At 44.2% G+C, this 25,864-nt stretch overlaps 1 non-coding gene across 1 annotated transcript; it reads left to right on the top strand.

Moving 5' to 3' along the window:
• The first annotated feature begins 22,457 nt into the window (after positions 1 to 22,457).
• LOC126178481 (U1 spliceosomal RNA) lies at positions 22,458 to 22,620 on the top strand. The gene has a single exon (XR_007536378.1). It is a non-coding gene; the product is annotated as a U1 spliceosomal RNA (small nuclear RNA).
• The last annotated feature ends 3,244 nt before the right edge of the window (positions 22,621 to 25,864 follow it).

Genomic DNA, 25,864 nt, shown 5'->3' with positions numbered 1-25,864 from the left:
TGCCTGAGGCGATTTAGGGAAATCAGGAGACACTAAATAAGAATGGTCGGACGCAGGTTTGAACCACCGTCCTCCCCCACAATGCGAATACAGTGTACTAACAACTGCGCCACCTTGCTCGGTGGGTGATAATTAGTGAACTGTAAACAGCGAACTGGATGCAAGAGTGCCCATGTTATAGTCTGTAGGACGTGGGGGAGGGGGGGGGGGAGCTAAAACTGGAGGTATAGAGGACTTTTAATATTTTGGAACACTAATGGCAACTTTTAAGAAGACATAAAATATCGCAGTTCGGCCCCTCTGCGTAATACCGACATTTAAATAATTTATTTCAAAGAAAAACACCTGATAACACTATTTTTCCCTTTCCGTGTGAGCTGCGTAAGAATTAAGGGGGGGGGGGGGGGGGAAGGGAAAGGGGAGGCCGAAGCCCACATTGCCGCCGAGTATGGCCGCCTTTGAATAGGTGTGACCTTTAGAAGTAATAGGCCACACGCTTCCATTGACAATGAATGTTAACAGTGACGATACAGTTGGGAATGTAGGAGGTACCAATATGCAGCATAACCCATCTATAAATATTGATTCCGAAAATGAATTGGGATATCTTTTAGGCAACAGCAACTTAAACAGTGAGAATAATGAGCTTGAGGAACCGGTAGCCACCTTGAGCAATGATCTTAGGCAGCAAAATGATGATCTTAAACAGCACAATGCAGAATTTTTACTAATCACTTGGAGGATCAAGTCAAAAGGAACGTGTACGAACTTCGAGAAACATGAAAAAACTCACGAAGGGAACTCGTCGAAATCTTCACGGGAAAGTATAATGAGTTACGTAACGAAGTTACGGATGAACAATCGAAGCTCAGAGCAGAGGTTGATTAATTAAAACTTAAGCATGACAGACAGCGTGTCTAATTAAGCCGCATACGGTCTGGTGGACAGTGAAATTAATGAGCTCACGACAATAAAGGAGGGTTGCCCCAAGCACGCTTTTTAAGACGATAGTTGGCGTACAAGAGCAACACACGAACCTGGCCAAAGAAGTTGGAAACATATCGAATCGCATTTTCAATACAAATGTGCTAGAGGAAAAAAATCGATAAGGTACAAGAGACATGTCATGTTATGCTGAGTGCAGCACCAAGCGTGATTGTTGATAACATTATTGGTAGACACAAAGTTCACGAAATCAAAACAAGGATTACATCCTGTTGCTTTCATACGGCAAATTAAGTGTGCTTTCTCGACCATTTTACTCCCAGAAACAAAAAAACTTGATATTTGTGTCAGTAACCTGAAAGGCAGCACTCATACCTGGGGCATAGCAGTTGCTGATAGTAGCAACAGTTTCAGTGAATTTCAGTCTATCTTCTTCAACAAATGTTGATGTGTCGAAATATAGTTGTCAGTCAAGTCAAAGTTGATGACATCTCTACCATATGACCACAGCGATAGTATCATTCGTGAAGTTCTGCAGAAGTATTTGGATCGTACGTGTATCTAGATTAGGGTGTCCATTCGTCCCGTTTTCCCCGGGACAGTCCCGTTTTTTACCAAAATGTCCCGCTGTCCCGAAAGTTTTTTTGGGGACGCTCAAATGTCCCGTTTTTTTTATGATTCCGCTTGGCTAGACTATTTTACGCTACTGGTTGTTTGACTTGGTATTAACTGCGCAATTATTTACGCTAGGAAGCGTGTCATGACTTTCAGCATACCCCAAACATGTACCGAACTGTCAAAAATCGCAGGTAATTTTAAACTCACTATAGGTTACGAATAACAACGAAGATTCATCTCTTCTAAATCGATCCACAGAATCCGTCCTTTCGATTCAGAGATACTCTACGCCACTGATACTTGCTCTCTGGCTCTCGTCACCACACTGTTAATGTTTTCACTGTGCAATCACTGTTTCATTATGCCAAGACGAAAGTGTAATTTTAACAGCAATGTAAAAAACCAGTTTCCTTTTATCACTGGTAGTGGAGAAACTGTAGAATGTATGTTTTGCAGATCAAAATTTGCTATTGGTCATGGTGGAACGTATGTTTTCGTTAGTGAACTCTCTGTGGTCAGACAAAAAAAAAAAAAAAAACAGAATGAAAGTTGAAACAGTGAGGGCCTTGCTCAATGTCAAAACACACTTTAATGGTGTATCGTGTACTGACTTGTATGATACAATTTCAAACTTCTTGATAAAGTACATAAAAGTGAAAAGTACGGTGATCGTGTGGCAAAATAATTGAAAAAAGTGATTTGGGACCATCTGAGTGCACGTTGTAAAAGTAAACTTGTATGGTATTAAATTCAATCAATACGATATTTATGTCCCTTTTTTTTTCTTCATTGTCCCAGGTTTTTCTCAAATTTATTTTAAATGTCTCCTTTTTCAATGAAAATGAAATGGACACCCTAATCTAGTTGAACCTAGCAAAGACACGAAATTACCATTGCATGTCCGTGAGAAATTACCTTTCACACGATAAAAAGACATTGACCATGCGTATTTGATGGCATACCGAACTGAAGCTGTTGACGCTGAGAAAAGGCGGCGTGAGGACAGTCACTCGGACGTGAAACCGAGACAATGTGACGTCGCGGTATGAGCGTCGTAATGAACTGAATTTCGGAGTACGGAATCAGTGGAATAATCGCAACAGATCACGGAGCTACGATGACAATAGACGACAGCATGACGAGCAGATTCAAATGGTTCAAATGGCTCTGAGCACTATGGGACTCAACATCTTAGGTCATAAGTCCCCTAGAACGTAGAACTACTTAAACCTAACTAATCTAAGGACATCACACACACCCATGTCCGAGGCAGGATTCGAACCTGCGACCGTAGCAGTCCCGCGGTTCCGGACTGCAGCGTCAGAACCGCTAGACCACCGCGGCCGGCCGACGAGCAGAGATATAGGGAAATTTCAGAGGAACGACGACCGTGAGTCTTACGATCGATCGCCGTAGCGGGGAAGAAATAATAAGGCGGTTTCACGTCGGTATTCACGGGGAAACAGTGTTTGGTTTCTGAAGCGATCCACTCCGAAACTGGAGTTAGGGACGTGGGATCTTGTATTACAACACAGATAACACAGATGGGCAATGGATGCGACTTTATGGAAGACAATTACGCGAAGATGAGCAGTGGACTTGGGAATCAAAGCAAGCCAATTGGAGGTCAATTTCTGTTGAAATATCGGATTTTGGGAGAAAATTTAGAGCAGCCAGTTTTTTTTGTGCTCCGTTTTTGAACGTTGGAATTATCTTCGGCACTGACTGGATTACAGTAAGATGTAGCCTTTTAGATTTTGTACAAAGATGTGCTTACGTACAGAATAAGGAAGAAGAGATGAAGATTTACTTTTCAGAAATTATAGACACGCTACTTTCTCAGGTTCTAATTCTGCCTCGGGCATGGATGTGTGTGATGTCCTTAGGTTAGTTAGGTTTAAGTAGTTATAAGTCCTAGGGGACTGATGACCACAGAAGTTAAGTCCCATAGTCCTCAGAGCAATTTGAACCAATTATAGACGAAGGCTATGAGCGCTCTGCGGAGGCGTACTTTCGTTCTCTTAGCAGGAGGGAAGAAACTGAGTTTGCAACTCCATAATTTCAAAGGGAAGATAACGGCGTCAAGTCGCGAGATGACGTCAATGATGCTGCTGCAAGTATTGAAATGAAGATAAACTAATTAAGAGAACTTATCGAGCGTCAGAAGTGAATAGTGGCATATAGCGGGGCGGGCAGAATAATGGAAACTGATTAATAATTGATGCTTAAGACATTAAAGAAAAATTAGTTGGAAAGAATAATTAAAAATAAATTGGGGTACATATATCCTGAGTGAACTTTAACTGGTAGTAATATAAACAGACCTTCAATGTCAATACATTTAAGATATACGTTTGTAATACACATTTTTAAACAATACCGGTACGAGCTAGTTATACATCCGCCCGCTATCACTTATAGAAACAAACAGGTGAAGATACAGAAAATAACCAACTGAAGAGCGTATTTATTCTCCGGTTTTTATGAAACCATTATCTGTGGCGCAAAACAATTCCTTAATTCACGTTTGGCTTTACATGTATAAAAGAAAAGAACGAAGAAAAAATAATATGATCCATTACAAAAGAATGAGTTGAGATAAGTATTGCAGTTTCGTCAAGGTGTATTTTCGTTACAGCTCGTAATAACGAGAGGATGCGTTTGCAAATTAAAAGCAAAACACCACGAACCATCACGTAAGAACTCTTACTCTGGTCTGTCACCCAAGATGCCTGTAGCTGACACAGAAATCCAGAGACTTCTAGATATTAGAACCATGCAGCGATCACATACCCGCAGTAACGAGGCAGGATGGTACAGTAATTAGTCAACAAATCATCGTTAAAAAAGAAGACACTGCATTGTCAATTAAGAGAGACGAAAAATGAGTGTGTCTCACATTTGGCGGAAACTAAAAACAGATCTAAAAACTGACGAATCAATCAAATCAGGAAGAAACCAATATTAGGATGGACTACTTAACCTTTGCAGACAACCCTAATTCCACGTCAGGGCATTCAAACAGCGCAAAAAAAAAAAAAAACGACATTCAAAAAAGAAAAAGAAATAAATAAAAAAAAGCAGAAAGAGTTGAGTTCCAAATGGAAACAGCTTTCGGGCTTATATCAGACGGAGAGACTACAACACAGTTATCAAACCACAGTGTCTTTATGTGGATGGGACATTCGTTTTAAACCTCAAAGAGGGACCCTAAACAAATCCAGAAGAGAGAACGAAAAGCAGTCGGAAGAATTTTAGGAATAAATTATACTGACGAGTTCCTTCGTACAGGCTAAGAGCACATAAAGAAAATTACAACGTTTAATCTGATATCAAAGAGCAAGGTAAAAACATACGGGCATATTAAACGAAAGGAAGAAACCAGATAAACTGGACAGGTTATGATATTGTACTAAACTTGCATTAAGATAAAAATTGAAACGATAAAAGAGATCGACGCCGTAAAAGACCAGATAGAAGCAAGAACAACACAAGTTAACATAAAAAAATGGCTCTGAGCACTATGGGACTTAACATCTGTGGTTATCAGTCCCCTAGAACATAGAATAACTTAAACCTAACTAACCTAAGGACATCACACACATCCATGCCCGAGTCAGGATTCGAACCTGCGACCGTAGCGGTCACGCGGTTCCAGACTGAAGCGCCCAGAACCGCACGGCCACACCGGCCGGCTGCTAACATAAAAGACAGGATAATGTTTAGGAAGAAAGTTCGCGACTGGACAGTTGGCATGGCGGGAAAACCTCAGAAGAACGGAACAAGTAGGTCTGACTAGCGGAAAAGAGCATGGAAGTAATGTGGGCAAAGAGGAAAGCTGTGACAAAGAGCTGAAAATGCCATATATTGCGCATCGCGTGGTTCAGTAAGCCCCGAACGCGAATACTAGCAATAATTATAATAATACTGTAATTATTTGTTTAGTTTCCTGTCATAGTTGCATACAGTTTCGGTAATCGTTATTAGTTCGAAAGATTCTTAATTTTCGAACCACTGCCTACGTCTTTACCACGATTCGAAAGTGAAAGTAATGATTCGAATCTAGTCACCATTAACGAATTTGTATCGAGCTGTGGCAGGAAAACAAATCAAAAGTGAGTTAATGTTTCTGATCCTTCATGCCAACGCTACGTTGTAATTAGACAAATAATATACTTAACAGACATTTAGTCAAGAAATGTCCGTGACAGTGACCTACACGCTACGAATATCTCTGTGTGTCACACGACGTCTAAAGACAGGATATTTCGTTTCCCTCTTCCATTCCAAAGCGGTTCGCAGCTATAACTCAGGTCTCAAGGACTACCTGACACATTTTCGGACGTTGCTATTGCTTCGGGTTATCACATAGGGTTTAATGAATGACATAGCTGTTAGTTTTATTTGAAAAATATTTCAGACGAAATAAAAAATTTACACAATATTATTAATCGTAACCTTAATTTGCTATGACGTGTCCATCTTCTACATCAGTGAAAAGTGTCCAAATGTTCACTTGCTCTTCAAATAAGGTAACATGTTTATGGCTGTACTACCGAATATCCTAACAGATATATTTACTTAGGTGTATTATCTGGATGATTTACTTATAGTGCAAAGTGTCTTGTACTACCAAACACATGCATAATTACCAAATCCAGAAATTTGCGCCACAGTTTCTTCCAAAGTGAAACACGAAACGAAGTCACACATAATGGTGTGGGCTTACTGCAAAAACCCGTTAACCACGTTTTAGGAAGTATTGAGAAAACTGAATTTTTAGCTTCTTTTTTAACCCATAAGTAATTGTATCATTACAGAGATTATTCGACTGCAGTAATTAACTAATGACGTTGTGTAGAAAAGCTTACTGCAAAGCTGGATAGTTAATGCATTATTTTTGTTAACAATTAACAGAAAATACAAATATTGCTGTACTGATACGGTTTTGACAGACACTATTCAAATTATTTATCAACATGAGGAGAGTTACAATAAAAATACGTCACAAAATAATTGGAATCAATGTAACCAGTCATTTTATTAGGTCATTAGATATTAATTATTGTTTTCCTGCACTTTATACATCTGCGTCACTGATCTCACTGTCTTCTATACCAGGTTCTGGAATTCTGAGAGGTGTCCGCAACTGAAGTAGAAAGAGACATACCAAGAGTGAAATTCCTCAGGCATGACTCTCTTTTTGCATAACTCTTATCAGGTACTGCTTCTTCTTTCCACTTATTCTCAGAATCTTGGGATGAAGATATTGTAATGCAATATTCCTCCCCGGGGGATACAACCTAGACAAAGCACTGTCTGTGCGGTTTAAGAGACTTGGGTATCTGCGTGAAGCTGATGGCTATGCCGAAGGTAGAGGAGCTACTGATGTAAGGACCTCCGCCGATGGATCAGACTAAGAGTGTCCCACAACATCCCATCTTCCTATCCAATCCTAGTCCTACTCAATTTCCTTTCCCAACAGAAGGTGTGATGCGATCCGTGCTGAGGGGTGCGTGGCACATGAGAAGATGTGTCGAAAACGGTGCCTCAGGGATACCGGGTGACCTCCCTGAGTAAATAGGCTTACACCACGTAGGCTATTCGTGGTGTGGACCATGTAGATCCCCAAATCTCTTGGGATCAATATGGACACGATTAAAGAAAAAAAAGAAAAACAAACTGATGGGGAAACTGAGACCTCAGAAACTCAAACATCGGGGTCAGGACCGATGGAAGGGATTCCCACTACTGAATCAGCCTGAAGTGGGAAATGTAACCGAGAAGTTGGACCAGATGAAGATTAAAGCCTTGTCTGGGGTCCAGAGAAGGAAACTACTCAGGGAACAGAGCAGAAAGGAAGGGAAAGAATGGCTTCCCAAAGATAAGTGAGGGAATTAAAGGGAGTTGAACCTAAGACCCCGAAGAAAAAACTGTCTCAGGTTGAAAGGCACACACAGACCTTCACAACGTCAAAGGCAGGCAGCAAGAGAATAAGAGAGGAATCTAAGATTCCCTCCTCCCTGGATAAGCAACCCCGAAAAAAACCTGCGCAAGAATAGGGAAACAGACCTATAGAACTGCAGCCTCGATTATTAAAATGACAGTTGTCCAGGAAGGCTATGCACTGGGGGCCATTACATCGTAGCAAGAGGAATCCGTATAGATGAGCCTCTTCGAAAAGATTGAGGGGACGCTGCTTCAGGACCCAACTTCAGGAGGGACTATCTAGATCGTGGTACCCTCACTTTTGTCAGTCAGTGACTGCACACAGTGGAATGGCTTAAGGACAAGGTGCCCATGATATCCCCATGGGAAGATACGAAGCTGCTGGTCAAGATGGCAGTGGAACTTCTTAAAACCGCAGAGGTACCAATATGGGTACGATGACTCTCCTAAGACTCTGTTGGAGAAAATAGGCGCTCAGAACCCAAATCCCTCGACAGAAGACTGGAGAGTGATCAACCAGAAGGTTGTACTGGAAAGACGAACTGTCGTGGTGTAGGTCAGAGGGAAGTCCCTGAAGGAATCCTGATATTGTTTTTAGCGTTCTCGCAGGTCACTGTCAGGGTTCTCAAAGACCTCAAAGGCAACAATGACAGCAAGACAGACTGGAGGTGCTGCAGATTAACCTGCAGCACAGTTAAGAGGCCTCTTCTGCCCTGAGCCGCTGCCTGGGTAGGCAGGAAGTGGAAATGGCCCTCATACAATAACCCTACTTATATAATTGGGGCATATCGGGCCTTAGTGGCATTGGAGTTAAGCTGATTTATGCTAGAAATCTAAGATTACTAAAAACCAAAGGGTGGTGGGAATATTTCAGCTGTTCAAGTCACCAGGCCCAGATGGAATTTTTCCAGGAGAGAAACTCATAAGAGACCTATGAAAGTTACTCACGGTTAGCCTAGCAGTGGGAATAGCTCCCAGTGCTTGGAGGGCAGTGAAGGTTGTCTTCATTCCAAAACCAGGGAGAATTGATCATACCAAGGCCAAGGATTTGAGACCAACCAGTCTGTCCTCCTTCATTCTCAAAATATTGAAAAAACTGGTAAATGTATACAATGGGGAGGCTAATTAGGGCCCCTCTACCTTAAACCAACATGCATATCAACCAGGTAAATCATGTGAGACTGCTCTCCACCAACTTGTTGGAAGGGTGGCGAAAGCACTTCACTTCCAACAAATAGACCTCTGCATCTCCCTGGATATCGAGGGAGCCTTCAATAACACGACCTTCGATTCAATGGTAAGGGCAGCAGAGGTGCATGACCTAGGGACCACTATATGTAGGTGGACCAGGGCCATGCATAGTGGAAGGAAAGTAGAGGCTACCATGATGAATGAAAAGATGGTAATTAACTCCACTAGAGGCTGTCCACAAGGAGTTGTGTCCCCTTTATTGTGGAATCTAGTAGTGAACGAACTCATTGAGGAGCTAAATTACAGACAATGCTTCTGCCAAGGATACACAGATGACCTTGTCATAGTAAAACTTGACAAATTTACTGACACAGTCAGAAATATGGCACAAGGGGGATTGGACATTGTGCAAAACTGGTGTATTAAACAGGGTCTGAGGGTTAATCCTGATGTGGTACCATTTACGAAGAGGCATATCCAACACTGAAGTTGGAATCTAAAGCTCTTTGATGAAACTCTACCTATGAAGGGGATAGTGAAATATGTATGGGTAACCTTAGACGAGAAACTAACGTTGACCCCTCACATTAAAAGTATATGCTCGAAGGCGGAAAGTACTCTAGTGAGTATTAGAAGGGCTTGTGGTAAACACTTGGGCCTAAGCCCCAGAGGTATGCACTGGATATACACCACAGTGGTTAGACCTAGAATACTACGGGGCCGTAGTGTGGTGGATAACGTAGAGCAGCAGGTTGCAGCTAAGGAGCATGCTAAGGTGCAGAGATTGGCCTGCTTAGCCATAACAGGCGGAATTATCAGCACACCAACCGCATACAGACTTAAAACTGGGAAAAAAACTGGATCTCATCAAGATATCCAGAATTACACACTAACGTAGTCAGTGAGGTAAACATAGGAATGGCTGGGGAAATGCCTGCCGACTATATAATAACTCTCAATTGCTTCAGCAAGCCTTACAATATAATAATTGGAAGCAGGGAGAAGTGGGAAAAAACAGTTCGACACTGTAGAGGGAACATTGTTTGGCTCACTGATGGGTCGAAATCAGACCAAGGCGTTGGGGCAGGGATGTACGGGATTCAGCCAAGACCGGAGGGCATCATCTCTCTAGAAGAACTGGCCTCTGTACTCCAAGATGAAAATACTGCAATTAGGGCATGTGTGGAGGAGAATAAGCGTAGGTGCTAGAATGACCGTAGTATCTACATCTATTCACACAGCCAGGCAGCCCTGAAATCGCTGGCAGCTCGTGCAACAAGACCTAAGACTGTTGCAGAATGCCACAGGGCTCTTTGGTGGGGCTAGGGGGAAGCAATAGCGTAACCTAGTGTGCGTCTCTGGCCACTCAGGGATCTGTGGTAATGAACAAGCCGACAGATTGGCCAGTATGGGGGCAAAGACTCGATTTATTGGACCGAAACCTATCCAGACAGTCACCAAGGCTATGATCAGACTAGAACTACGGAACTGGCTCAGGAAACTGCATGTAGAATATTGGACCCAGGTCCATAAGCAAAAACATGTAAGGTAATGATGCATAGGCCATGTTTTAAAACAATCTTTGTATTCCTAGGATTGAACAGGAAAAGATCAAACTCATGAATCGACTGATGACTGGCCATGGGAATTTCAAAAAACACCTACACACAATGGGTATAAACGAAGAAGACCCTAAATGTAGGATCTGTATCGAGGGTGAAGAAACTGCATAACCCCTAATCTTCGAACGCATGGCACTGGAGAGCAAAAAATACAGAATCTTCAGGACAACTAGACTCGAAGAAATCGTGTCTAACAAGAAACTGATAAAGGGGCTCCTTGCACTGGACCTGACGGGATACCAGTTCGATTCTACACAGAGTACGCGAAAGAACTTGGCCCCCTTCTAACAGCCGTGTACCACAAGTCTCTAGACCGAGTGAGGTGCCTCAGTGGTTAGCACAGTGGACTCGCATTCGGGAGGACGACGGTTCAATCCCGCGTCCGGCCATCCTGATTTAGGTTTTCCGTGATTTCCCTAAATCGCTCCAGGCAAATACCGGGATGGTTCCTCTGAAAGGGCACGGCCGACTTCCTTCCCTAGTCCGATGAGACCGATGGCCTCGCTGTTTGGTCTCTTTCCCCAAAACCAACCAACCAACCAACCAAGTCTCTAGAGGAACGGAAGGTCCCAAATGACTGGAAAAGAGCACAGGTAGTCTCAGTCTTCAGGAAGGGTCGTCGAGCAGATGCGCAAAACTATAGACCCATACCTCTGACGTCGATCTGTTGTAGAATTTTAGAACATGTTTTTTGCTCGCGTATCATGTCGTTTCTGGAAACCCAGAATCTGCTCTGTAGGAAGGAACATGGATTCCGGAAACAGCGATCGTGTGAAACCCAACTCGCTTTATTTGTTCATGAGACCCAGAAAATATTAGATACCGGCTCCCAGGTATATGCCATTTTCCTTGACTTCCGGAAGGCGTTCGATACAGTTCCGCACAGTCGCCTTATAAACAAAGTACGAGCCTACGGGATATCAGACCAGCTTGTGGCTGGATTGAAGAGTTTTTAGCAAACAGAACACAGCATGTTGTTCTCAATGGAGAGACGCCTACTGCCGTTAAAGTAACCTCTGGCGTGCCACAGGGGAGTGTTATGGGACCACTGCTTTTCACAATATGTATAAATGACCTAGTAGATAGTGTCGGAAGTTCGATGCGGCTTTTCGCGGATGATGCTGTAGTATACAGAGAAGTTGCAGAATTAGAAAATTGCAGGGAAATGCTGAAAGATCTGCAGCGGATAGGCACTTGGTGCAGGGAATGGCAACTGACCTTTAACATAGACAAATGTAATGTATTGCGAATACTTAGAAAGAAGGATCCTTTATTGTATGATTATATGATAGCGGAACAAACACTGGCAGCAGTTACTTCGTAAAATATCTGGGAGTATTCGTGCGGAACGATTTGAAGTGGAATGATCATATAAAATTAATTGTTGGTAAGGCGGGTACCAGGTTGAGATTGATTGGGAGAGTCCTTAGAAAATGTAGTCCATCAACAAAGGAGGTGGCTTACAAAACACTCGTTCGACCTATACTTGAGTATTGCTCATCAGTGTGGGATCCGTACCAGGTCGGGTTGATGGAGGAGATAGAGAAGATCCAAAGAAGAGCGGTGCGTTTCGTCACAGTTTTATTTGGTAAGCGTGATAGCGTTACGGAGATGTTTAGCAAACTCAAGTGCAGACTCTGCAAGAGAGGCGCTCAGCATCGCGGTGTAGCTTGCTGTCCATGTTTCGAGAGGGTGCGTTTCTGGATGAGGTATCGAATATATTGCTTCCCCCTACTTATACCTCCCGAGGAGATCACTAATGTAAAATTAGATAGATTCGAGCGCGCACGGAGGCATTCCGGCAGTCATTCTTCCCGCGAACCATACGCGACTGGAACAGGAAAGGGAGATAATGATAGTGGCACGTAAAGTTCCCTCCGCCACACACCGTTGGGTGGCTTGCGGAGTATAAATGTAGATGTAGATGTAGACTATTTAAGTACATTGGTTGGCTCCACTAGATATACAGGGAGTGATAACGTACAATAAACTCCGTTTCAGTGCGGGCAGTGGCGGGTTAGACCTAAGCTGTTCTAGCTTCCCTGTCAAAATCAATCAGTCAATTCAATAGTTTTCATATTTAAATGATGTCTTTTACCAAACGTATGTATTTCCTTATAATCTAACGTATTTCTATACTCTGTCACTCTTGCCTTGCATTTTTGGAAGCGAAACATTTCACTTTTAGCTAGTTAACTTTATTCCCTAGACTGTCAATATGTCTGTTTTTAAAGATAGTTGCAGAAATTTTAGATAAATCCTTTAATTCTGTATGTTTCAATTCATGTACTGTATCAGGGGAATCTTTTTTGTTTCGAACACTTTTCGATTTTGCTAGCCTGTGTGGGGGTGGATGTAAGCAGGTACAAATTTCTTAGTGGATTTAATTGCACTATGTATGCTACCTACTTCCATTAATGTGAGACCAAATTCAAAAAATCGCTGTTCAGTAATGTCTACATTCGTTGCCAGAACCAGGTATAGGAACAACACAGTTACGTTTTGACTTCTAATTTGATCCCAAAGATGTCAGGGAAGAATAAAATGTGTTTTGTAGCTGGTCGAATCTGTTTAATGTATTTTATGACGCAGGTACCGATTTCTGAGCTACCTCTCTTTCCGTTTATCTCAGTCCAAGCATAACAGAAAGCACCCTTTGGTTCAGAAAGTTCATAGCTAACGAAACTGTATGCACAAATTTTCAGACTGTAGTATATTTGACTTATGGTGAAGGAATTTGCAAGACAGACTGTAAACCAAATGGAGAACTTACAAATTTCTTGTCTGCTTTACATTTTTCTTTACCAGCAGCTTTTGCTTGATTTAATTCATTTTTCCTCACCATATGTTCATTAGACTCCGTTCACCGTGCTTTTCTTCTTCATGACTCTTTGCTTTCTTATAACTCACACATTTTTTCATATTGGTCCTTTTTAAATTTGTAGAAAACAAAATTATAGTTCTGACAAAAAAATTCTTCTGTAAGTTATTTGTCTGAGTGGTTTGAAATCCTTAACATTCTTCCTTGTATGGACTGTACATTTCAGATATACTTAGACTGCGGTCTAAGTACAGCCGTATTGTGCCCATCATCTGGTTTCGTTTTATTGTGGAATTCTTTTCTCTCTCTTATCACTTCCTATGGAAAGTCCACCATCACCTTTCCCTTTATATGCAGCATCAATGACACCATCCGAAATGCATTCAAGTTTAATAAACAAAGTTCTTGCAGAGACTGACTTTTTTACTATCTTTATTCAAGAAGTAAACCTTAGAATCCCTACGTTTTCTCAGTCGCTGATCAGTGTTTCGTCTTGGTGGTGGTGTTAGACTCACTGTGTTAGCAAAAATAAATTCTTTCTGCCTTGTATAATCGCAGCCCCAGAAGCTTATAGAAAAGGAGTGCCTCATTTCATCTGAATAATTGTTGTTGTAGTTGTACCTACATCTTTCACGATTAACTGCCTTTGGTTCTTTAGATTCAGTTTTACACTTTTAAATCATATTCTTCTTCCGCGCGTTCCATTTTGATCGTTTACACTGTTACTGTCTTTTAAAGCACTGATTTCCTTAATCACGTGGTCTGTACTCTCTGTACCACTGGAACCTGGTTCATAGTCAGCATCCTTGACGGAAAAATCAGAGTCAAAATTATTTTCTGCACTATACTTGACCATTTCACTAAAAGCAATTCCCACAGGCTCACCTGATACAGTTTTTGGTTTATATTCTGACGTCTGTGTGGGGGGTTTTCATCGTATACTCCTCCTTGTATCATTTGCTCTACTTCCAGTTGATGCATATGGAGGTTCAAATTCACTCCCTTAAAACAAAAATATGACGTAAAATTATTTCTTGCATTTTAATACGTTAGTGCATCGTAAGAATTCAGTTCATGTTTAGAATATCATTTTATTGCTTGCCTGTACTTTCATTTTCTGTAGGTATCATTTTCTTGGTCAATAGCACAAGAAGGACGCTACTTGAAAACATTTTTAGAATTAAACTCACTATTGCCTACTGGCAAATACTATTGAAGTCACGGGAGCTCCTGCTATGATGGGCGTTTAGCTATTCATGTTCGTCATTTAGAATAATCGACAGTAACACTGATGTCACATTGTTGAGGAAATGTGGTATTATTAGAGGCTAACAATGAATCACCAGCATTGTCGCCGGCTGTTGAGAATAATACTAAACACAGATTTATCACAGTATGTTAACAAAATTTATCTTTGATACCTCTCAGATAACGGACAATAATAACTATGCCACACTGCTTACGTAAAGTAATATTAGTGTACACCAACATTAGATTACTGTTCCGACAGTTTAAGATAAGAGGCGTAAGCATACCACAATATACTTATACCATTTATCTCTTTTATATCGCGTGCGTTTGTCTACTGAAATCCATTAAGTGCACTTGACGGACTGTTGTTGTTCAAATAATTTCACGAAGCCTTTCGACAAAGCGCAGGAGAAGTCATTTAAGTGCACCTAAATGACTTTTGTCGTATATAATATTCAAATATGCACTTAACAGATTTCTGACACATCTGTTTAACTTCTTAGAGTGAGAACTGCACTTAACTGGTTTCACCAGACGAAAGATATTCATTTTTGATACAGAATGCGTACATAATACCAAAATGACAAAATCTGCCCTTAAAGGATTTTTGCAGTAAGCCCACGATGGAATGTACTGGGAATAGTCTGAGTGGCAATGAACTTTAAAACAATTGTTCCCTGGTTCGAAGATAAAATCTTATCAACATCACAATATTGCCACCTTAAATCATATATTTATGTCGCAGTTCGTTTAATCTGTTTCAGAGACGAAACTGTGCTTCGTTTCTTCTTAACGTCTAACGGAGAAAATTTATGAACGTCTCTGCAGGCACTTAAATATGATTTCCCGAGTGTCCATGTGGATGTAGATGTAGATGTATGCATGTTTGTATAATAAACACATACATTAAAAAAGGTTTTGCGTCACCTCTGTTCTGAGAGTTCCAGAACCGGTACAGAAAATTGGAATAGAGATCAACATCAACATCATTTCCGCCGTTTATATTGCTCATGGAAACCACACATTGCATGTTGTACCACCATACAGCGAGACCTTCAGAGGTGGTGGGCCAGATTGCTGTACACACTGGTACCTCTAATACCCAGTAGCTCGCCCTCTTGCGTTGATGCATGCCTCTGTTTGTCATGCCATACTATCCACAAATTCATCAACACACTGTTGGTCCAGATTATCCCACTCCTTAACGGCCATTCGGAGTAGATCCCTCAGAGTGGTTGGTGGGTAATGTTGTCCATAAACACCTCTTTCCAATATATTCCAGACTTTTTCGATAGGGTTCATGTCTGGAGAACACACTGGCCACTCCAGTCGAGCGATGTCGTTATCCTGAACGAAATCATTCACAAGATGTGCACGATAGGGGCGCGAATCGTCGTCCATGAAGACGAATGCCTTGTCAACGTGCTGCCGATATGGCTCCACTGTCGGTCGGAGGATGGTATTCACGTATCGTACAGCTGTTACGGCGCCTTCCATGACCACCGGCGGCGTACGTCGGCCTCACACAATGCCACCCCAAAACAGCAGGGAACCTCCACCTTGCTGCACTCGCTGGACAGTGTGTCTAAGACGTTCAGCTTGGCTGGGTTGCCTCCAAACACATCTCCGACGACTGTCTGGTTGAAGGCCTATGCGACACTCATTGGTGAAGAGAACGTAATACCAGTCCTGAGCGGTCCATTCGGCATAATGTTGGGCCCATCTGTACCGCGCTGTATGGTGTCGTGTTTGCAAAAATGTACCTCACCATGGACATCGGGAGGGAAGTTGCGCATCATGCAGCCTATAGTCGTAACACGACGTCCTGTGGCTGCACGAAAAGCTTTATTCAACATGGTGGCGTTGCTGTCAGTGTTCCTCCGAGCCATAATCCGTACGTAGCGGTCATCCACTGCAGCAGTAGCCCTTGGGCAGCGTGAGAGAGACATGTCGACAGTTCCTGTCACTCTGTATCTCCTCCATGTCCGAACAACATCTCTTTGGTTCACTCCGAGACGTCTGGAGACTTCCCTTCTTGAGAGCCTTTCCTGGCACAAAGTAACAATGCTGACGCGATCGAACCACGTTGTTGACCGTCTAGGCATGGTTGAACTATAAATAACACTAGCCGTGTACACTCTTCCTGGTGGAATGACTGGAACTGATCGGCTGTCGGACTTCCTCCGTCTCTGCTACTCGTGCGTGGTTGTTTACATCTTTGGGCCGATTTAGTGACATCTCCGAACAGTCAAAGGGACTGTGTCTGTGATACAATATCCGCAGTCAATCTTCAGGAGTTTTGGAAACCAGGGTGATGCAAAACTTTTTTTGATGTGTGTATTTGTGTATGTATGTATGTTCCACATCTCCTCCTAAACAACAGGACCAATTTTAACCAATCTTCTACACATGTTACTTACTGTCTAGAAAGAATCATTGTGGTGGTAAGTGCTGCCCACCTATCAAAGGGGTGAGGGTGAAAAAGCAGTGTAGCCCACGACTCTCGGATACCAATAGTTTAGTCATCCAGTATGTGATATGAGAGCACTAAGTGACTTGCAACAAACTTCGCACACAATTTCAAACCTTCAGTGAGTTTACCTGGCTGACGACCCCCACAAAATGATGAAAGAAAGAAAGTGTATCCCTTACAACATTTCAATTGTTCATGCCGTAAAACTGCCTCTTAAAGCGTGACGTTTTAATTTATTACCTCCTTATTACTGAATGTATTCATGACATTTTGCAGTGTTTACTTATACACCGAATATTCAGAAAAATCACATCACTGTACGATAATTACTTCAGGAGATATGACGTCATAAACGCTGAGCTGCGACAAAATCTAGTGCATCGTGTAAGACGTTTAAATTTATTACTTCGTGGCTACAAACTCTATTCGCAACACTTTTCGCAGACAATATCTCCATCTCCCTCTGAATGTATCTACAAAAATATAAGGCTGTACGTCTCATAGTTCAGGAGAGATGAAGTAAAATACTGAGATGTGTGAAAGACTGCCCATCATATATGACGTTTTACGAGGTGCATTCAAGTTCCAAGGCCTCCGATTTTTTCTAATTAACTACTCACCCGAAATCGATGAAACTGGCGTTACTTCTCGAAGTAATCGCCCTGCAGCCGTACACATTTTTCACAACGCTGACGCCATGATTCCATGGCAGCGGCGAAGGCTTCTTTAGGAGTCTGTTTTGACCACTGGAAAATCGCTGAGGCAATAGCAGCACGGCTGGTGAATGTGCGGCCACGGAGAGTGTCTTTCATTGTTGGAAAAAGCCAAACGTCACTAGGAGCCAGGTCAGGTGAGTAGGGAGCATGAGGAATCACTTCAAAGTTGTTATCACGAAGAAACTGTTGCGTAACCTTAGCTCGATGTGCGGGTGCGTTGTCTTGGTGAAACAGCACACGCGCAGCCCTTCCCGGACGTTTTTGTTGCAGTGCAGGAAGGAATTTGTTCTTCAAAACATTTTCGTAGGATGCACCAGTTACCGTAGTGCCCTTTGCAACGCAATGGGTAAGGATTACGCCCTCGCTGTCCCAGAACATGGACACCATCATTTTTTCAGCACTGGCGGTTACCCGAAATTTTTTTGGTGGCGGTGAATCTGTGTGCTTCCATTGAGCTGACTGGCGCTTTGTTTCTGGATTGAAAAATGGCATCCACGTCTCATCCATTGTCACAACCGACGAAAAGAAAGTCCCATTCATGCTGTCGTTGTGCGTCAACATTGCTTGGCAACATGCCACACGGGCAGCCATGTGGTCGTCCGTCAGCATTCGTGGCACCCACCTGGATGACACTTTTCGCATTTTCAGGTCGTCGTGCAGGATTGTGTGCACAGAACCCACAGAAATGCCAACTCTGGAGGCGATCTGTTCAACAGTCATTCGGCGATCCCCCAAAACAATTCTCTCCATATTCTCGATCATGTCGTCAGACCGGCTTGTGCGAGCCCGAGGTTGTTTCGGTTTGTTGTCACACGATGTTCTGCCTTCATTAAACTGTCGCACCCACGAACGCACTTTCGACACATCCATAACTCCATCACCACATGTCTCCTTCAACTGTCGATGAATTTCAGTTGGTTTCACACCACGCAAATTTCAGAAAACCAATGATAACACACTGTTCAAGTAAGGAAAACGTCGTCATTTTAAGTATTTAAAACAGATCTCATTCTCGCCGCTGGCGGTAAAATTCCATCTGCCGTACGGTGCTGCCATCTCTGGGACGTATTGACAATGAACGCTGCTTCATTTTAAAACAATGCGCATGTTTCTATCTCTTTCCAGACCGGAGAAAAAAATCGGAGGCCTTAGAACTTGAATGCAGCTCGTAATTTATTACTTCTGTATTACTAACTCTGTTCGTAACACATTGCGCAGACTCAGCTTTCGTTTGCTTAGTAGGGATTTGGCGACCCCGGGTTTCCTGAGCTGGGGACTGGTAAGCGCAGCCAGTCCCCTGTTACCGTAAATTCTGGGACGCTTATATGTGAGCTTGGCTTGACCGCCCGGATCGCGAGGATGATGAAAATCTCCACAGCAAACCCTCAGTCTCAAGGTGTGCTTGGCGCTGATGAGATGCATGGCTGTTGAGGTGGAACAATCGTTGGGGAGGAACCACCTACCCAGGCACATAGGGTTCGGTCTAGGTAGTCGTTGGACTGAGGTGGGAGCCTCCACATTCTCTCCTCCTCCAGCCAGAGGTATGGGCCGGCCGTCGGTAGATACCAACACCTAATCAAACAAGTCCTCCTAACTCAGGACGTAGTTCCAGAAGTTTGGGCTCTAGTAGCAAAACACATACTGGTAATCAGAATTTGTTTTAATAGTGGAAAGGAAAGAGGACAGCTTCGAGAAAGTTTCGCCTTTCTATATTCCAAAAGGCTTAGAAGACATTGCTAGCATTTCAAGATCAGTCAAGCATATGCGTTATGGGACAAAAATGGTTCAAATGGCTCTGAGCACTATGGGACTTAACTTCTGACGTCATCAGTCCCCTAGAACTTAAAACTACTTAAACCTAACTAACCTAAGGACATCACACACATCCATGCCCAAGGCAGGATTCGAAGCTGCGACCATAAAGGTCGTGCGATTCCAAACTGTAGCGCCTAGAACCGTTCCGCCACTCCGGCCGGCGTTCTGGGACACTTTTGGTGGAAACTTCTAGTTCCCAACGAGTTAAGAACCTCGGGAAAGCCTTGTGGAATATGCTATTGAAACTGATCTACACACCGTCTTGAACTACAGCGACCTGCAGGAATGTGGTGGATTTCCCAAGAAGGAGTTGAAAAATTAGTGGACACCAGAAGGTATAGACGACGAGGAAAATAATAATAAAGAGTGTGCATGGAGATCTTGTAAAATCCTAAAATAACGTTCAGTAGCACGAAAGTTGCTCAGCACGTTAAGGCAGGCTTCCTTCCTCTAAGTGTGCGGCCTTATGTCCTCAACCCATTGCTCTGTTAGAAATGCTAGTGGTTTGGGCATACTATTCTTGTGACGGATAAGGCACTTGTAGCAAATATGATAAGGCCGTCCATGAAGGTGTGGCTTGTTTATCTCCTCTAATGTGTGTCACTTGTTCATTATGTCTGTCATCAGGACTGCAGCATGCATCTCGAAGATCAGAGGATACATGAGCTTCAGACCAGGATTCCCACATGATGAGACCAAAAAGATGTAAAATGTCTGCTGCCTCGAAGTCCGCTACCTCCTTTTCTTCTGTTCTTAAACATCCAGTGCAGAAAGCTGATGCTGCTGCACAAACGGAGAGTGCTAGTGTCTTTGTCAATACACTTGTGCTGCAGCAGCTATTTCGACGCCTGTATCTCACCGAGATCTCAAGAAAAGGCCTTCCCTTCCAAAGATTCAGTCCGGTATGGCGTCCAGTGCTGAAACTACATCAGCCGCTGTTGTGACTCTGAAACCAATGCAGGGCATAAAACTGAAGGCAAAGCGTCAACCACTGATTGAGTCAGGACATAAACAGAGGTCTTCCTCTCTGACATCTCTCACGATTCTTCTGTAGTGGCATTGGATCTTGATGTCGGAGTGGGTCAATCATCTTGCCCCAAGACTATCTCCACCCGTTACAGGTTCCTTCCAAAGTGAGGGGACAAGATAAAAGTGTACCCCTATGATACATGGCTCCCATACTACAGTAGAACATTAACGGGTTCAGGACGCATGTGGGTGAGCTGAAACTCCTGGCACAGGCACAACGCCTGTGGATGTGTTTACAAGAAACACGTTTTAAAGCCAGTGACACACCTGTGCTGTGCGACTCTACCCTTCTCCGAAATGTCGATCCGATTGCGGAAAGAGCCAAGGACAGCGTTGGTGTTCTTGTCAGTAACACCTACTACTCTTGTGCTCTCTCCTTGGTTATTGACCTACAAGCAGTAGCTGTTGCAGTGTATGTGGTTCATATGATAAGTATATGCTCCTTCTATTTACCTCCACAGGATGCGATAGACTCTGAAGCTCTTGCAGGCCTTATCGAACGCCCTCCTCTTCCCCTCCCCCCCATCCGCCCCCCTCCACGACTCATTTCTCCCACTGCGGATCGTCTTACTGGGTGGGGCTTTACCTGAACAGGGGCTTTACCTGTGACAGGGTCCAGGAATGCGTGGACTGCATCACACACAGGTGTGATCCATCATGCAGCTGACGAAGTCCTCAGCTCATCTTAGGAGACAACCTGCAGTGTGATGACTGTCGCTCAGCAATCCGGGACAGGCGTTTGGCTCTTCGATGATTTAAGTACCACACAACAGCAGGAAACCTCACAACCTTTCGGACTGCGAGAGTGAAGCCTAATGAAGGAGAGTAAGGGAAGGTCATGTCAAGCGTTCCTGGACTCCATCAACAGTTCCACTTCTTCTATAAAATTGCAAGATGCCATGAGGTGGATTTCCAGTAAACACAGACGTTTACCAGTAGCAGGAGTGGTGAAACAGGGGTGTCTCCAAATAATGTCGGGAGACATCCCTCAGAGGATGGTACAGCATTTTGCATACTCCCAATGCAAGCCAGTACCTGCCGTTTCACCGCTATTGTGCGACTGTAGAGGGTGGAAAGTTGGAGTTCAGATCCAGCAATTCTGAGTCTTATGACTACCCTTTCTTCATGTGGGAACTGCGATCGGCACTGTCTGAGACTCGTACTACTGCACTCGGTCACGACCAAATATCCACTGCTGCATGGTTCGACGTTTGGTTATACCATCAAAGGAAATCCTCCTCAAATGTTTTAATTTGATACGGCAGAGAGGTCACTTTCCCGGTTCTTGGAGAGAGGCACTTTTGATCCCTCTGCTCAAACCAGGCACGGACAGCTCGTGTCCCAGCAGTTATAGGAATATCGTCATAAACAGCTGTATAGGAAAGACTCTAGAGCGAATGTCTAACCGTCGTCTGGTCTGGTTGTTAGAAACCAGGCAACTCCTTAGCCGCTCTCAATGTGGATTCTGCTGATTTCGGTCCACTGTCGACAATCTGCTAGAGCCGATTATTCAGCAGGCTTTCCTATGTAAACATCAGTACACCAATGCAGTCTTTGACATCAGTAAGGCATGCGACACTACTTGCAAACACAGTATTCTAGAACAACTTCATCAATGGGTCTTTTGTGGGCATCTCACCATCTTCAAGTGGTCTTTCCTGTCCAGGCGGTTTTTTAGGTCCCGCGTCGGTGACACGCTGTCATATAGTTTTCAGCACGAGAATGGTGTCACTCAGGGCAGTGTTTTAAGTGATACCCTCTTTGCGGTAGCCACAAACAGTATTGTAGCCTCCTGCGCACTCGTCTAACATAGTGTGCCTAGGAAGCTCTTCGTCGTATCGCTAGACAACAATTCAAGCAATCGTAAGTTAAATGGACAATACTTAACTTGAAATTTCCTGTCAGATTAATACTGTGTGCAGGGCCGAGACTCGAACTCGGGACATTTAGAAGGTAGGAGACGAGGTACTGGCAGAATTGAAGCTGTGAGGCCGGTCGTGAGTCGTGCTTGGGTAGCTCAGATGGACATACTTACCTGGCGTAGGGGCTACCGTGATCATGAAGGCGGTTCCTCCGGGGTGAGGCTCTTCCATTGCACTTCGGTCGAGCTGACCCCCGCGATTACTCCAAATGTGAGTAACTCGGGCGCATAATTTTTGGTAGTCGGGACTTGAGTTCGCGCTGTCCCGGTATAAATTGCCGGCACGGTTGCTCAGCGTGTTCGGTCAGAGGGTTAGTCGCCCTCTGTAAGAAAAAACTGAGTAAACGGATCAACGATGGACCTAAAGGGGTGTCATGGGACGTCCGCCCCGAACAAATGGAACGAACAATAAAGAACAAAATAAGACAAAAATATATATAAAATAAAGATGGTAGAGCACTTGCCCGCGAAAGGCAAAGGTCCCGAGTTCGAGTCTCGGTCCAGCACACAGTTTTAATCTTTTTTTAGACAACATAGTTGCGTGAAGATATCAGCGACTGGTATACTTATAATCAATTAATCAAAATGGCAGTCACAATCGCATTATTTATTTTGTTGCCAACCGGTTACAACCCGCGATGGGGTCATCTTCAGGGCAATATACACCAATTGGTCGCTCGCTGGAGTCGTCACCCTGCCTGTGCACGGTTGGTAACTATCAAATGGTGCACAGGCAGGGAGACGACTCCAGCGAGCGACCAATTGGTGTATATTGCCCTGAAGATGACCCCATCGCGGGTTGTAACCGGTTGGCAACAAAATAAATAATGCGATTGTGACTGCCATTTTGATTAACAGTTTTAATCTGCCAGGAAGTTTCATATCAGCGTGCACTCCGCAGCAGAAAGAAAATCTCATTCTGAATACTTAACTTTCAGTATTCTCAAAGGTGTATCGCAAGCTAATGGCGACAGGTAAATAATCAATGTCCTTCGGTATATACAGTTTCAATGGAGTCAAAACAAAACAGTTCATGAGTCACTGCTGTAGCGTTTGTATAACAGCTCTTCTCCCACTCCTGCCGCGGCTGGGCGGCACGGCACTTATATTCTATTCGTGTAGATGCCGCCCCAGTGGTGGCGTCGTCCAAGTCAGCGTGCTATTGGCTGACGTCGTCTCACAGCCTTCTCTGCTCTTACGTTCTCCATCGTCGTGCCGGTGCTTGTCGTTATGCCGGAACAAGTATCACATCTATAGTGAGGAATCCTGCACAAAGCTCGGTATTTGTGGACGACTTTACTGTTTTCTGCTCCTTCTCGAGTGTTGCTACAGCGACTCGCTAGTTGCAGCTTGCAGTGCAGAGATTAGAGAAGGGGATTGCAAAGACGGGTTTTCCGTTTCTGCAGGTAGGTGTGTGTTCATTTTAATCATTCTCGTCGCGTTTTTAGTTTACCTGCCTCGCATATGAGGTGCACTGTGCTACGTTTCAAAGACTCATTTTTCTCTCCAGATTGACATGGTAACCACACCTGAGAGACCTGAAAGGCAAAGCCCTGAAGATACTGATTATTACAAAGTGCCTTAGCCACAGATCGTGGGGAGCGGACGCAGCGCGTCTGCTCCACTTTGATCGCGCTTTTGCGCGTGCGCGACTAGACAATGGGAGTATTCTGTATATATCGGCGAGGCCTACTTTTCTGAATATAATTAACGCTCTCCACCATGAGGGGTTAGGCTGGCTAAGGGTGCTTATAAACACAATCTCTGTGCTGGGGCTGGTGAACAGCCACTTATAATCCGACGGCAACTTCTCATGGTGCCTCAGACATGTAAGTTCCTTGCAACTCTAAATCCCGCTGCATACCGTACTGTTGTTCATCCACCTTTTCTACAATCGCCCAAAAGCACCAAGGCTATTTGGGATATGCGTGCTGCGTGTACTGGGGTAACTTGGTGTGGAGCAATACGAGATCCTGAGTTTTGACTGTCTGCCACCCTGGTTGCTGCAGAGACCCAGAGTAATTTTAGATTTAGTGCAGTACGGTAGAGATTGCACTCCTGAATATGTTTTTAATCACTATTTAAGGACATTTTATCTGAACACCATGATTCTATAGCTATATGGATGGGTCTTAACAGGTGGCTCCGTTGGTTGTTCTGTTGTTTTCCCTGCTCGTGTCCTCAAGCTCAGACTGCCTGAAGACTTTACTGTTTTCGACGCGGTGTTGCATACGATATTGCGGACACTGAGTGGATGAGACATGATTCGAGTACTAAATTCATTGTCTGTTCCGATTCTCTGAGTGTCCTTCACTCTCTACAACAAGTGTACTCAGCTGATAAGTAGCCTAGAATATGCAAGACGCCCTCCTCCAGCTACAACTGCTGGTGATTGAGAAGTCTTTCTACTGCGTGCCAGAGCACATGAGTATTGCGGGGAACGAAGGGGCAGATATAGCAGCCAAGGAGGTGTGTAGTGACCCTCAAGTTACACTCCTGGAAATTGAAATAAGAACACCGTGAATTCATTGTCCCAGGAAGGGGAAACTTTATTGACACATTCCTGGGGTCAGATACATACATGATCACACTGACAGAACCACAGGCACATATCACAGGCAACAGAGCATGCACAATGTCGGCACTAGTACAGTGTATATCCACCTTTCGCAGCAATGCAGGCTGCTATTCTCGCATGGAGACGATCGTAGAGATGCTGGATGTAGTCCTGTGGAACGGCTTGCCATGCCATTTCCACCTGGCGCCTCAGTTGGACCAGCGTTCGTGCTGGACGTGCAGACCGCGTGAGACGACGCTTCATCCAGTCCCAAACATGCTCAATGGGGGACAGATCCGGAGATCTTGCTGGCCAGGGTAGTTGACTTACACCTTCTAGAGCACGTTGGGTGGCACGGGATACATGCGGACGTGCATTGTCCTGTTGGAACAGCAAGTTCCCTTGCCGGTCTAGGAATGGTAGAACGATGGGTTCGATGACGGTTTGGATGTACCGTGCACTATTCAGTGTCCCCTCGACGATCACCAGTGGTGTACGGCCAGTGTAGGAGATCGCTCCCCACACCATGATGCCGGGTGTTGGCCCTGTGTGCCTCGGTCGTATGCAGTCCTGATTGTGGCGCTCACCTGCACGGCGCCAAACACGCATACGACCATCATTGGCACCAAGGCAGAAGCGACTCTCATCGCTGAAGACGACACGTCTCCATTCGTCCCTTCATTCACGCCTGTCGCGACACCACTGGAGGCGGGCTGCACGATGTTGGGGCGTGAGCGGAAGACGGCCTAACGGTGTGCGGGACCGTAGCCCAGCTTCATGGAGACGGTTGCGAATGGTCCTCGCCGATACCCCAGGAGCAACAGTGTCCCTAATTTGCTGGGAAGTGGCGGTGCGGTCCCCTACGGCACTGCGTAGGATCCTACGGTCTTGGCGTGCATCCGTGCGTCGCTGCGGTCCGGTCCCAGGTCGACGGGCACGTGCACCTTCCGCCGACC

The sequence above is a fragment of the Schistocerca cancellata genome, chromosome 3 (assembly GCF_023864275.1).
Source record: "Schistocerca cancellata isolate TAMUIC-IGC-003103 chromosome 3, iqSchCanc2.1, whole genome shotgun sequence".
NCBI lineage: Eukaryota > Metazoa > Arthropoda > Insecta > Orthoptera > Acrididae > Schistocerca > Schistocerca cancellata.
Note: the sequence above shows the minus strand (reverse complement) of the source record. Positions and strands in the feature narration are given on the sequence as shown.